General features: G+C 41.8%; 1 protein-coding gene across 1 annotated transcript in view; it reads left to right on the top strand.

Moving 5' to 3' along the window:
• Positions 1 to 500: 500 nt before the first annotated feature.
• The window catches only part of LOC118339705 (chemokine-like protein TAFA-2), a gene marked incomplete in the record, with an annotated part of 57,111 nt that continues 44,692 nt past the window's right edge, over positions 501 to 12,919 (top strand). The window contains 1 exon segment of the mRNA XM_035677407.1: positions 501 to 884.

The following is a 12,919-nucleotide window of genomic DNA, read 5'->3' as shown; positions in this document are numbered from 1 at the left end:
CCTATGATGTTGTGGTTCTTTAATTTATCATTAACGTCTTATATGAAGGCTCAGCATGGATCGTGCAGTTTTTGTTTGACAGCTATTCAGTTTCACATCTTGTTGGTCGATGTAATGTATTCACATAGAGGTTCTGTGACGATAAAAGAACGCATGCTTCTTCGGTATCATGCCACTGAGGATTCAAATGAAGATGTCAGCTCTATAGCATGGACCAAGTCCTGCGCGAGTAAATGCTGAGATGCTTAACGCGTTACGCGCACAAGAGTTAGCGGGCGGTGCGCTGTGCCGCTCCGGAAGTCTCCACAAAAGTTAGTGCGCGCAGAGCTGCGCTGGTCAGACTTGAGGAGAGACGCCGATGAGTAGGGCGTCGGAGCACAAGACTGGAGGCTGAGAAGTGATTTGATCAGCGGATTCGATGCCCTCTGTTGAATGAAGATTGCGTCTGTTACATTATAGGGTGCCGCGGTCCGACCCATTCTGGGGGACTGTCTCCCACCCAAGCGCGTCCGAATCACGGGACGCAGATAAAGCGCGTTATCCTCCCGAGTCTGAGCGGGGCTGCCGGGTTTTCTGGACTCTCTCGGAATAAAAAGGGACAGGGGAGGTTCGGATGCGGGAGAATCTCGGCTGTGTGGCGGATGAGGAGCCCACGCTGCCGCCTCAGAAGAACAATAATCGTGTCTGATTCTGTTAAAGCTGTTTGATATTATCTGAAGGAGGGGGGGGGGGCGCAAAAAAAGCCCAGCACTCCCGGTTTTCTTTTCCTCAAGCCCAGGACGCAAATGTCTCCACACCACAGACACACCACTGGATTGTAGCAGCAGCCCCGCCGATGCTTTGAACGGGCGTTAAGGTGCGGGAAGGGAGTGGGACAATTACAGGTAAGAGCCGTTCAGGCGACCCCCCCAACCCCAACCCCGACGGCCATTTATCTGCCCTCTTTCGGGGGCTGCAGAGAGTTTCCCCACAGTCGGGAACACTCAGCCACAGCAAGTGTTTTATTTATTTAGAGACCATCAGCACCGCGTCAATATCCAATCAGGACTCCAACAATTACCGCAAAAGAGGAGCATTAGGCCTCAACTGTCAGTCAGTGCGCGCTCTCTGGAGGTGGGGGGGGGATACATATTTATCTGTGACTGAAATAGATTTCTTAAAACAGGTGAATAAATTGCACTTTCTTCCACTAACAGACAGACAGCCTGCATTGCCACTGCTTCCATGCGGTCAGTGCTGTACATACAGTGCGGTGCTGCCTTGTACTTGTTTCCCTTATACTTATTTTTTTAAAGAAAACTGGAGAATTATTTTCATTTTTTTCACTTTGCATTACTGCGGGATCTGTACAGATTAATACTCTTTCTAGGAGCACTGTTAGAAAGGCAAACTCCTTCGTAAAAGCAGTCAGTCATTAGTTCTTTGGCTCTGGTGACTGCAGTTTTCCAGTTGTTAATCCCTCTCATTGAGCTGCAGCAGAAAAATCCAGCTCACTTTATTTTTAACCAAATCAGTCCTTGCATCCATGGAGTCCTGAGCACCGTCAGGTCGACAGAGATCAAACTGCCTTACAGAGTCTACAGTGGAGGCAGGAACACAAGTCTTCACTATAAAAGCAGTATTTTATGCTGGTCTAGGATCTGTAGAAACACATCTAATGGTTTGGTGTTATTGGTAGGTGTGGCAGGACCAGTGTAACTACCAAACTGCTGTCAGGAAGTCAGCTACATTTTAATAGAGATGTATCGATTTGGCCTCCTGCACTGAGACTAATGTCAGCTCAAGCGAATGATGCGAGTCCTCTGATGATGAAATACAGTGACACAGTGGCAGGAGGGCCGATCCCGGACCCCGTCCTCCTCCACCTGCTGCCAGACACACAGCTAATGCTTTTAATTTGCTGAAATACGACAGGAACAAAAGGGATCGGACGTGCTGACAGTTTACGAGACAGGCGCACAATGCGAGAGGGGGTTAAGGAGTGGATGGAGGACGGCAGGAACAGGACTGCGGATGGACCAGGAAGCATGCAGTGGAGCAGCAGAGGTTCAGGTTTTAGTGTAATGTCATAGAGGTGGAGCTGCTGTGATGGTGAAAATAGGAGTTGAACGTCAGAGAGCAGCTGTATGGACAGACAGATGTGTTCTGTTAGTTACAGAACGCATTCGCTTCCTCCCTTTCCCACCTGTTCCCTGACCTTTGGTTTAATATCGCATGAAAAACTGTGGCTCCACTCCACTCGCTGCCCTTTAACCGGTTACAATATCTCTGCCTTTAAAAAGCAACTTGGAATTAAACAAATGTTTTGTAAAACTAAAACTCCAACTGCTGTTTCTCCTTCCAATCCAGCCACTCAAGACTCAGACTCCATGGAAACCACATTACCTACGGTGTATAAGACCTGCAGGAACAAATATGGATACACACAAATCTAGTACTTTTGTGTCTCAGTGGGGGAAAGTACCTAAGTACATTTACAGTAATGCCTTTTCCCACATTATGCTACTTTATACTTCTACTCCACTACATTTCAGAAGGAAAGATTGCACTGCGTCTGTTTGTCAGATATAGTCAGTAGCTGCTCTCCATATTATGATTTTACATATAAAAACATATGACGAGCTTTTTAAATACCCTCCACTGGCTGGTTTACAGAAAGCAGTGTCTGGCTGGGTCATGTTTCAGATGTCTATGAGTCCCACCAGAGAGACATTTGAACACTAAACGTCTCACATGGTTTCATTTGATAACCGTTCAAGACCCCAAGGGGTAAAACTATCCAACATCTCACAGGAAAGCAAGATTCAGTCAAAAGTAAAAAAAGATTCATCGTAATTTGTGCAGCAGAACTTTTTGTCTTTGCTTCCATATTAATCATCTCACGACCCTATCAGATTTATGTGGTGACCTTTAGGAAGGGCCTGACCTCCCGGCTGGGAACAGGGCTGCACGATGTGGTAAAATCATTGTTTGCGATTATTTTGACAGATACAGAACGATTGTTGTTTGCATCAAAAATGAAATTTTCACCCAAAAAAAATTGATTCAAATCACGATGATGTGACATTTTTGGGCTCTGCAGCAAACAAATATGTGGAGAACAATACTTGTAGACCAGGGAACCTCTGCAGCACCACAGTGCCATTAGAATGCTGCTCTCCTCATTTTCATTCATTGCGATTTGGATATTGCACTTGGTTTTATTGCGTTTATGATGACATTGAGATTAATTGTGCAGTCCTAGTTGGGAAGCACAGGATGTAACTAACTAACTAAACTGTAAACAACATACTATGTCAATGTAAAATATAATATGGGACGTGGCAGCATTTGTACTTTTACTTCTGATGTAAGATTCTGAGTGCAGGACTTGCAATGCAGTGTGTTGCCATGAATGAGTGTACTTCCACTTGAATGAGGGATGTGGAAGCTTCCTCCACTGCTGCCTCTCAGAACAGAACAGGATGCAGCAAATCACATAATGATGTCATCTGGCAACTTCTAGCAACTTTTTAGCAGCCAATAGCTACTTCCCTCGGAGAGGAACTGGCAGCCGTACCCAATTAGCTGGGAGCATCGTCTGCGGCTCCTCCACCATGAACGATCAGCTTTAAAGCTCGGGGCCGCGTGGCTCGGGTCAGGCCGGTCCCTTCCAACTGAGCGACCTGGTGCCGACTGTCTGGCCAGCGCTGGCGGATCAGCCAATGTCACCTTTTTCCGACGGGTCACGTGACCCAGTCATTGATCCAAAGCAATGACCCCGAGACTTCACGGTCCGCTGCTCCTCGCCAACCAGGACGACTTAGTGCTGAACAGCTGTGACATGCAACACACCATCAGCGGGGGGTCTTTGAATTAGTGTGTCTTTGAGGGTGCCCAGGTCTCATTTGTGGAAGTTCTTTTTTTTTTTAAATCTTTTCTTTTTTTTCAGAAACATAGCAGATTTTGGACCTACAAATAATAAATCAACCAGTCACAGTTACAGTAGCAGCGGCACTGAAAAGCACAGTAGAAGAAGCAGAAAGCATAAACGCATCAAAATCTATTTTCTGGGCACATACTCAGTGATAGAGTCCCAACAAGACACAGTCACAGCATCATTAGTGTTTCTACAGCCTATCAGTCTGTTTGTGTGCTGATTAAACAAACAAGACTTACGTTGTTAACAGGCCTTTTTCACACAAGACATTTTGACAATCACAGGTGTAACTAATAAAATGATTCCATTTAGCCACTTCAGCTTCAGGGTCCTGGTACTGTATGTGCATCAGTGTCACACTGTCATGACTTACTGGGTCACTTGAACACAACAGAGTCACTGGTCATGTGATTAGTAAAACGTGTGCCTTTCCTACTATGACGAGTCAAAACGTCCGCTGTGAAAAAGGTCTAACAGTGGGCTTTAGAGGTTCAATAGGAAGTGGATTTTGTCGCCTCTAGGACAGTGACAGGCTAGCTGTCAGTCTTTATGCTAAGCTAAGCTAAAGTTTCTTGGCTCTTGATTGGTTTTTAACAAAGGCTGGGTGATATATCATATACATGCAATTAATTCAAATTTCTGTTTTAGGATAGGTGGGTATAGCTAATGGATGGATGAAAACATAGATGACTGTGTTATTGAAAATGAACGTAGTCACCGTGAATGGGCACCCACCCAAGAATGGGCAAAGACATGGAGTGTGGGTGGAGATGAAGCGGGCCAAATGAAGCCTGGATACTGAAAACAGCAACCCAGCTGTCACTCAAAGTGGCCATAGCCTTAATTATGCATAACTTTAAGCCTTAATATAATTTATACAGGTGAGTTATATAACATTCACCACTTGTACAGTTATTTCTGCTGTGAAGTTGGGACAGACTCACTTCTGCAGCCAGCCTCCAGTGGCTGTTGGAGGAATTGCAGTTTGTCACTGCCACGGAGGTTGCCTCCTATAGATGACAGATGACTGCATTAGTAATAGTTGCTCTATTTGCCACAGCTCACACAGGGACAGACTGTAAAAGCCTCTGCACACCGATCTACACTCTCAGTTTGTGTTCGGATGATGAGGTGTTGTCTCTGGCCATGAGAGGTGAAGCTACTGAACACATCCTGCTGCTAACGCGGGCTAGCAGCTCTGATATCTCTTGACTGATATCAAGAGACACAACCAGGAAGAGTAGATGAATCAGTGCGCGAACCTTCCTGCTCCATGTGTGCTGAAACTGATCATTAAAGTAGATGCCCGGCAGCCTGTCTATTATCTGTACTGTTTTTTGAATATGTATAGCAGTGACAGCTTCGTGGGTGGTTCAGGTCTGAAGTGCTAAAATAGGATGTCTCAATCATGTTCTCTTTCTGTGCATGAATTGTCCCTGAGATTTAGTTTTTTGCCCATTTTACCTAGCTGTATATGGAACGGACAAATATGAGAGCGGTATCGACCTTCTCATTTAACCTTTGACAAGAAGTGAACTATTGCTTTAAACAAGAAGAGTGTCAGTGGGATTTTCTATCCAAATTGACCTCACTCAGCTGCAACATCACATCATCACTTGTCTTGGAATCGGAGCGTTCGGATTATATGATTAACACTGTCCATTTGCTCTTTGTTCTAAGCAAATAGTCTTGAAGATGAGACCGGATATGTTTTGCAGTAATGTAGAAAAAGCTTTAGAATGTACGAGCTGCCGTCAACTGCCTGGGGATTTATTCCTCGCCCACTCCAAATGAAAGACTTGAGAAGAGGTCAGGTGCCCCGCTGCACCGCCTTGATAGGAGAGTTTGTGCTCTCTTCTCCTCAAACCATTGGAATTTGTGTAAAATATCGGCGGCTGATTGGCACCCGGGGCGCGGTTGTTTGATGTAAGTAGGAAGCGAGGGCCCTTTTTTTTTTTTCTCGCTCTCTTTCACATTCTATTTGATCTGCGGCGTGCTTCGCTCTCCCTCCGTTTCATTTGAAGTAAAACAAATTCACCAGGCGTTCAATATACAGGAGCTCAGCGGAAATGATAAAACAACAGTAAATGTTCCTTTATATTTTTAACTCGGACCTCTGTTTTCTTCTTCTGATTAGATTTCTGTCTCACTTTCCTGGTGACAGTCTTTGGCAGGGCTTTATTTCGACTGGTCCTTTCACCATCTTTCATACTGACTGCTGTGGACTTCTGTTGAATCAAATGTGTGATAAATGTGACTGTAACTACCAACATTGATTTTTACTCTCTCTTGCTTTAATACCCTCTAACCACACTGCTGGAAACCCCTCACCTGCTGGGGGAGTTCAGATCTGTCCAGCACTAAAAAAAGAAGAAGAAGGATTAATAAAATGTATTTTTCTTTTTGCAACAGCTGCAGAAAAATATGGCCGAATGGGCGGACACAAATCTGGCAGTATTTTGTATTTTATACTAACACAAAAACTTTTTTTTCTTTTTAAACGCAGTGAAAATTTTGACTAGAAAATGGTCCTATTAGCAGAATGTAATGATCAAGATCCATCATGAGCAGCACACATTGACAAAATAATAGCAGCACATTTAATAGTTAAAGTAGTTCAGAATGGCATTTTCTGTCTTTTTTATAATAGTTGCACAGACTAGTTTAGAAAACGAAAAATATGTAAGGCATATTCCATTCCCTCTTTAACTGACAGTGAGCAAGGCGAGTAAACGAAACTAACATAATGTAATGTTGACCATTCTTACTCTGTTATAGCTTTATTCATAACTGTGTTTTAGGGGGATTTTTGGGGACGTTGCGATTACGTCCTCAGCATTTTAACCTGTGAGAACCAAACAAGTGATCAAAGGAATATTGTTGTTAAAATGAACTTGGTAACACTTTACCCCTATAAAGCATTTATATGCAGTATATTAACACTTACTAAACGGTTTATAACAAATCATAAAGTAGTTATAAGCAGATATAAGCCTTTATTTAAGTATTTAATTATGTAAAAGAAAACACAAACAAAAAACATTATTGGAATCTATGACGGAACATGAAGTACGGTCACCCACAGGAAAGTTACACCCCCATCCACCACCCTTACTTTTGAACCTAAAGGGCACAATGGCTCTGAATATTGCCATTACAAGCTAATTGTATGGTGCAGAATTTTAAAAATTTGATGTATCTGATATTTTACATAAGGTACTATTCATTTAAATCAATAAATAATGTATAATTCAATCAATAATGTATATTTTTCATAGTAGTACATGTAAAAGAAAAAAATTCTGCATTGAATCCAATTCCGATCTGCAACAGGAACCACCCACAAATCATGCAAATGCATTTGCATGATTTTTCCGTTGCGGTTTTTGCAGTTTGACACCTCTCGGCCACCGTAGATAATAATGAGGACCACAACTACCAGACCATGACCCATTACATCAGAGCTCTACAAAAACATATATGCTCATGTAAGCTTCTCCAAAATATGTGATGACAAAAGAAATGAAATGACTTGAGGTAAATATTATGTTTTGCAGCAGGAAGGTGTACGTTAATGTCGAGAACAAAGCTCCACAAATGATACCTTTTTTATGGATTTCTGCTTTTTGTGCACATGCTCCGACAGTCTATATTTCTTCTCGCCAATTGCTGTCCCAGAATCCTCCTCTGCTGGGACAGCCGTGGTCTTTCGTGTTCACACTGTCTTCCAGTTAACTGTGATCCTATTTCATGCAGGGAGGGAGGGAGAGAAAGAGGGAGAAGGAAAGAAGAGTGAGAGAAACTGAAAAAGACAATGAGAGAAAATGGAGATCCGCTGGTCTGTCTCCAGGTCCTCCCCCCGGCGCGTGGCCGTTTTATCTCTTCAGCAGCGTCTTAGTGTTGCTCTGTGTGTGGCCCAGTGGCTTATAAACATGTGCCCGTCACGCAGGGTAGCTCAAGCCTCCGAAAGCCTGCAAACAAAACACACCAATGCACATTTTGGACAGCAGAAACATCTTTCTTTCTCACTCTCCCCCTTCCCCTCCCCTCTCCTCTCTCCCACCCATCCGCCTTCCCTCCGTTTCATTTCGATGGCTGATGGTTTGTGCAGAGCTGTGGGCCTACAGTACTTTCATGATGTGAGCCAAACCCATCTGGGACTCAATATCCTGTTTACCAGCTCTCAGCACTCTGAAAACCACAACAATACTGAGCTGAGGCAGAAGTTCAGAACTCATTACAGTTTGTTCAGGTCACAGCCAAGGTCGAAGTCTTCTCCGTTACTCCGCCGTGATGTCTTCAGAAAGCAGACTCTGCTACTGCTGCTTTTCTCCCCCTCTTTCTCCGCTCTATACATGTTTGCTTCGTGAACAGATCTCCCAGCAAGCAGCAGCGGTTGCGGTGTTCCTACAGATAATAAGTGAGCTTGAGAAAAAAAAAGAACTATTAGATACTGTTTGTATTTGAAATGTTATTAGATGTGGTAGATTTCTTTTAGAATGTAGTTAACCTTCGTTTAGTCCAACTGTCGCGTTGTAAAGCGCGATTTCAGTTAGTGCTTTCCTGTATTTCCCAGGTTGTCTCCTAACAATACTCTCTTATTGTGTTCTACTGTGTTTTAATGGATTTGTTCTTGTTATTTGTTCATTCTCATTGAGGCTATTGTTGGCTACTGTTTTTAATCGTTAAAAAGGGTGATGATCTGTCTGCTGTATTAAAATCAGACAGTATATAAGCTGACAATTCTTTTTTTTTCTCTTTCTTATGCTGGTTTGGTTTTGGCAGGATTATTTCTTTTTTTTGCCTCACTGTCTTTTTTTCTCCTTTGCAGTCCCTCCAGGATTTTGTGGGCAAAAATATCAGATTTCATGGCAGCTTTTCAAAAAAAAAAAAAAGGAAAAAAAAGCGATGCATGTTGCAATGGTTTTTTTGCATTGGAATTGCAGGAGAAAATGAAAATTGCAAAAATAGTCCCTTTTTTTTTGTAGAATTAATAAGAAAAATCGAAGGCTTCTTGTTCCAGTGAGAATAAAATCACTAGTAGCTTGGTGATGTATGGCTCAACGTTTTGCGTGGAGGGTTTCTATGATTGGTGAAACTCGCAAGGAACTATGATGATTGGTTAAATTTGTGGTGAAATGTCTGTGTTGTAGCTGTCCTGTCCCGCTTTCAACAATAAAAATAGTTGTAAAGAAAAAAGGAAATGAGCTGACAGGATAGCTAGCTACCCAGCAGGCTCATGTAGAGATAACAATGATATTAATACTAAATACGCTACGTTAGTTAGTATGCTCAATGACTCAACTTCCCTTCCCTGTCTGTGGCCCTCAGCTCCAAGCTAATTTGTTACCATAAATCTTTAAACAGTAACTTCCTAAAACAGCTGGGAACTGTAGTATTACTCATAGCTGTAAAAGGGAATTTGTTGCAGAATGTTTCAACAGCAGGTTAATACAAATTTGGTTCTTTAGTCAGTGTTTTTTGCAGCAGGATGTTGTCTATAAATATAAACTACAGTGTTTGTGTTCATTATAATGAAAGAACATGTCATTCAGTGCAATGCTGTGGCTCATTTTAACAGTTTTTGGACGATAATAATAATGCTCTATGGTGGTCTATTCAGAGAGGAAGAAGCTTTTGGCTCCACAGAGAACACTTGTTTAATAGTGAGACAAATTCCTTGTTAGTTTTGGTATTTTTTTGACAGAATATAGAATATTGACAGACTTAGCTATTGACTTTCCTCAGATAATGAACACTCGACAGTTTACTCTATGGTGAGTAAATGATAAATAAAATCATTATTTAGCATCAAATGCAAACGAGTCATTGAACTGTGGGAACTATAGCAAAAATGCCATGGTAGCTCATACGATAAAGTCCCTGCTCCAGCGACCATGGGTTCAAGTCTGACCTGTGGCCCTTGCTACATATCATCCCCTTTCTGTTCTTTTACAAAAAAATAAATAAATAAAAAATGGTGTAGGTTCAACATTACACTGTAGCACACTATTTCCAGTGGAGATAGCAACTGTTGATTTTCCACTAGGTTTAAATTGATTCAAAATAAACTTTGACCCTGAATACTCCGACCTCCACAATGCGCGTCCACTGAAACTCTGGCACAGAATAATTCTGAGGTTATGGCTGAATTGTTACATAACTTTATACACTCGGTACCTATCTATAAAATCTAACGCATGGTAGAAAATAGAAAATCCAAGGGCAAACTATGTTAGAAAATGATATTTCTGAATGATCAAATGTTGGTCTGTAATATCCAGGTTTGCTGCACAACCTTGCATTAACGTTTTGATGTTGTGCATTTGGTCTGAAAAACAAAATGCCAAAAAGTAAATGGTGCACAAAGTAGCAAATAGGGAGGGAAAATGCAGCTATAAAACTCAAAGCTGGATGCCTCCAATATGACCAGCAGAGCAGTAAGTTCATCTGCGTAGTGGTTAGTTTTATTATGATATTAAAGGAGCAGTGTGTTGGATTTAGTGCCATTCAGTGTGGTTACAGTCCTTTCTGGGCTTCTATAGAAACATGGTGGTTCAACATGGCGGACTCCATTGCAGGCGACTTGTTGCGTCTGTAGATATAAACAGCTCATTCTAAGGTAACGAAATGACAACAATTCCTATTTTCAGGTGATTGTACAATAAAGGAAACATAGCTATGAATGTTATATTCCATTTCTGCTAATAGATCCTCCTAAATGTTAAACACTGGACCTTTAAAGCAAGTTTTTCCTGTGTTTCAGCCCTGAATACTGTGTGTTGAGATCATATGGCACCTGCCTGCCTGTTAGCAATCAGATGTGGGAACAGGCTTTGATGTACAGACACGAAAGTACTTCACAGAGAATTTGTTTTGTTCATTAGACAAGAATGTATAATATGAATATATTCTATCCATGCGCAGCTATGTAAATCCACAAACATATGAACAGCTTTTGAACGCAGGATGGTATATCTTCTACTGTATCACCCCCATCTTTATTTATGATGATGGTTAAATATTAATTTCAATGTATGTTGGTTATGTGGAAAACACAGAGTACCTTGTGTGTATGTTTCCCTCTGGCAGAGTTTTAGCCCCTCGCCTCCACACACGCACACTGAGCTGTACGCCACGCTTGGCTCACTCTGCACCCCCGGGCTATTTAACCCGGGGGCTGTAACCTAAAGACCTGATACTGGCAGCCTGTGGCTTTCAATCTGACCGCTCTCCCTCACTTATCTGGCAAATAAGCCGTTTTAATTGCTTACACACAGAGCCCTATCAGGCCATGTAGTGAGCATGGAGATAAGGGTTACACAGAGTCAGGCATTAGTAACAGGATGAGAGGACCGCAGAAAAACAGAGCTGCAGGATCCCAAGAGGAGGAAGAGTCAGGAAATAGCTGTGGCCATCCTATTAATTTCAAACTCACAGAGCTAACTCAGGAAATGGCTGTTCACCAAAATCAAAGCAAATTTGAATTATTAAGATGACATTATTAATTGGCAGACTAATGTGTAAAAAACACACAGGTTATTGTGCAAAACGACCTTGGCAATTTCAGATTTTTGGTGCATTTGTGCAAACAAAAAGAATCGGAAAATGTTGAGCATTTGCTGTTAATTCAGAATCTTAATTAGTCCAGCAAGGACATAGGACCGCATGAATGGCAGTGCTTTAGATTTTTAGCTTCACTTCAAATTAGACCACATGGGTCATTAAGAAAGGAATGTGGATAGATTTTTTATTTTTTTTTACATTTCAAGGCCTTTTTTTGGACATTTTAACGGTTTTTAGTCGCCAGCCAGTCATCCCACAAGCTCCAGCGACCTTCCTTTCCAAAGAGATTTGGATTGCTGAAGTTTCACTGTGTATTGTTTTGACCCATGTGGCCCGCATGAAGAGCTAGTCAACACAGCGGCTGGGTAAATGTCAGCTACACTAGGCTTCTAATGAGACCAGAGACTAAGGAGAGGGCTGACACCATCATAGGCTCTGTGCTGAGAGGCTCATTTACATTCTACCAGGCGACAGCTAGAGATATGAGGGGATCGAGGGAGAAAGACGGAAACAGAGGAAGGGAGAGAGAGCTGGAGAAACGAAAAAGGCAGCAGGAAAAAACATGTTAGTTTTCAGTTTGCAAACATCTCTCAGAGGCAGAAATGATCTCACTGAAGGTGGAGCCTGGATCACTTTTTTGTAGTTAAAGCTGCTAAAGTCAATGTTTTTATATTAACAACGGGAAAAATGGAAGGGAATTATGATCCGACTACAGAGCATTTTAGCATCCTTCAGCTTATTGTTTTGGTTTTACGTCCATAACTTTATTTTCCAAAGTTAGCAACTAGCTGATGCACACAGAGGGTCAGATATCTCCTCAGGACCAAAACAGAGCTAAAAGCAGAGTGAATATTGGATGTGAATATGCCAGGTAGACTGAAACACAACTCCAACTGAACATTAATCTTACTCTGTGTCTGCTGGATGTATAAATACAGTAGGTAACCATTAGCCATACCAACTTTATAAGGGGATAATATGTCACCAAGTGGTAAAAAATCAGTAATGCAGGTTAAAGTAACTTAAGACAGAACTAGAGCAACTTGGTTATTGATTTAACCAATACACTATAATACTTTATAAGTTACGTGCTACCATGTGGGGAAGAATAATGTGTCATGATTTAGGATGCGAATGCCTCACTGATACTACATACATTTTCATATACACCAAATTATTTGTTGAACAATTAATTTTGCATTCTTGGAAAGATTAAGATGAGAAGATTGATACCACTAGCATGTCCAATGGTTCCTAAACTGTGGGGTGGGTCCTCCTTACCAGAGGACAAATGTGGAGTGAAACTAAGTTGAATGAATAGGATTTATGTAGGAAAAATTGACAAGAGTTTGCTGATGCTGACCTTTATTTCACTGAACTTCAACTCGTATCATCATTAGTTGCTTACCCTATCATTGTTAATGTTTGACAAAA

This window comes from Morone saxatilis, unplaced genomic scaffold (assembly GCF_004916995.1).
Source record: "Morone saxatilis isolate NCDOM2014 unplaced genomic scaffold, NCSU_SB_2.0 Contig10, whole genome shotgun sequence".
Taxonomy (NCBI): domain Eukaryota; kingdom Metazoa; phylum Chordata; class Actinopteri; family Moronidae; genus Morone; species Morone saxatilis.
Note: the sequence above shows the minus strand (reverse complement) of the source record. Positions and strands in the feature narration are given on the sequence as shown.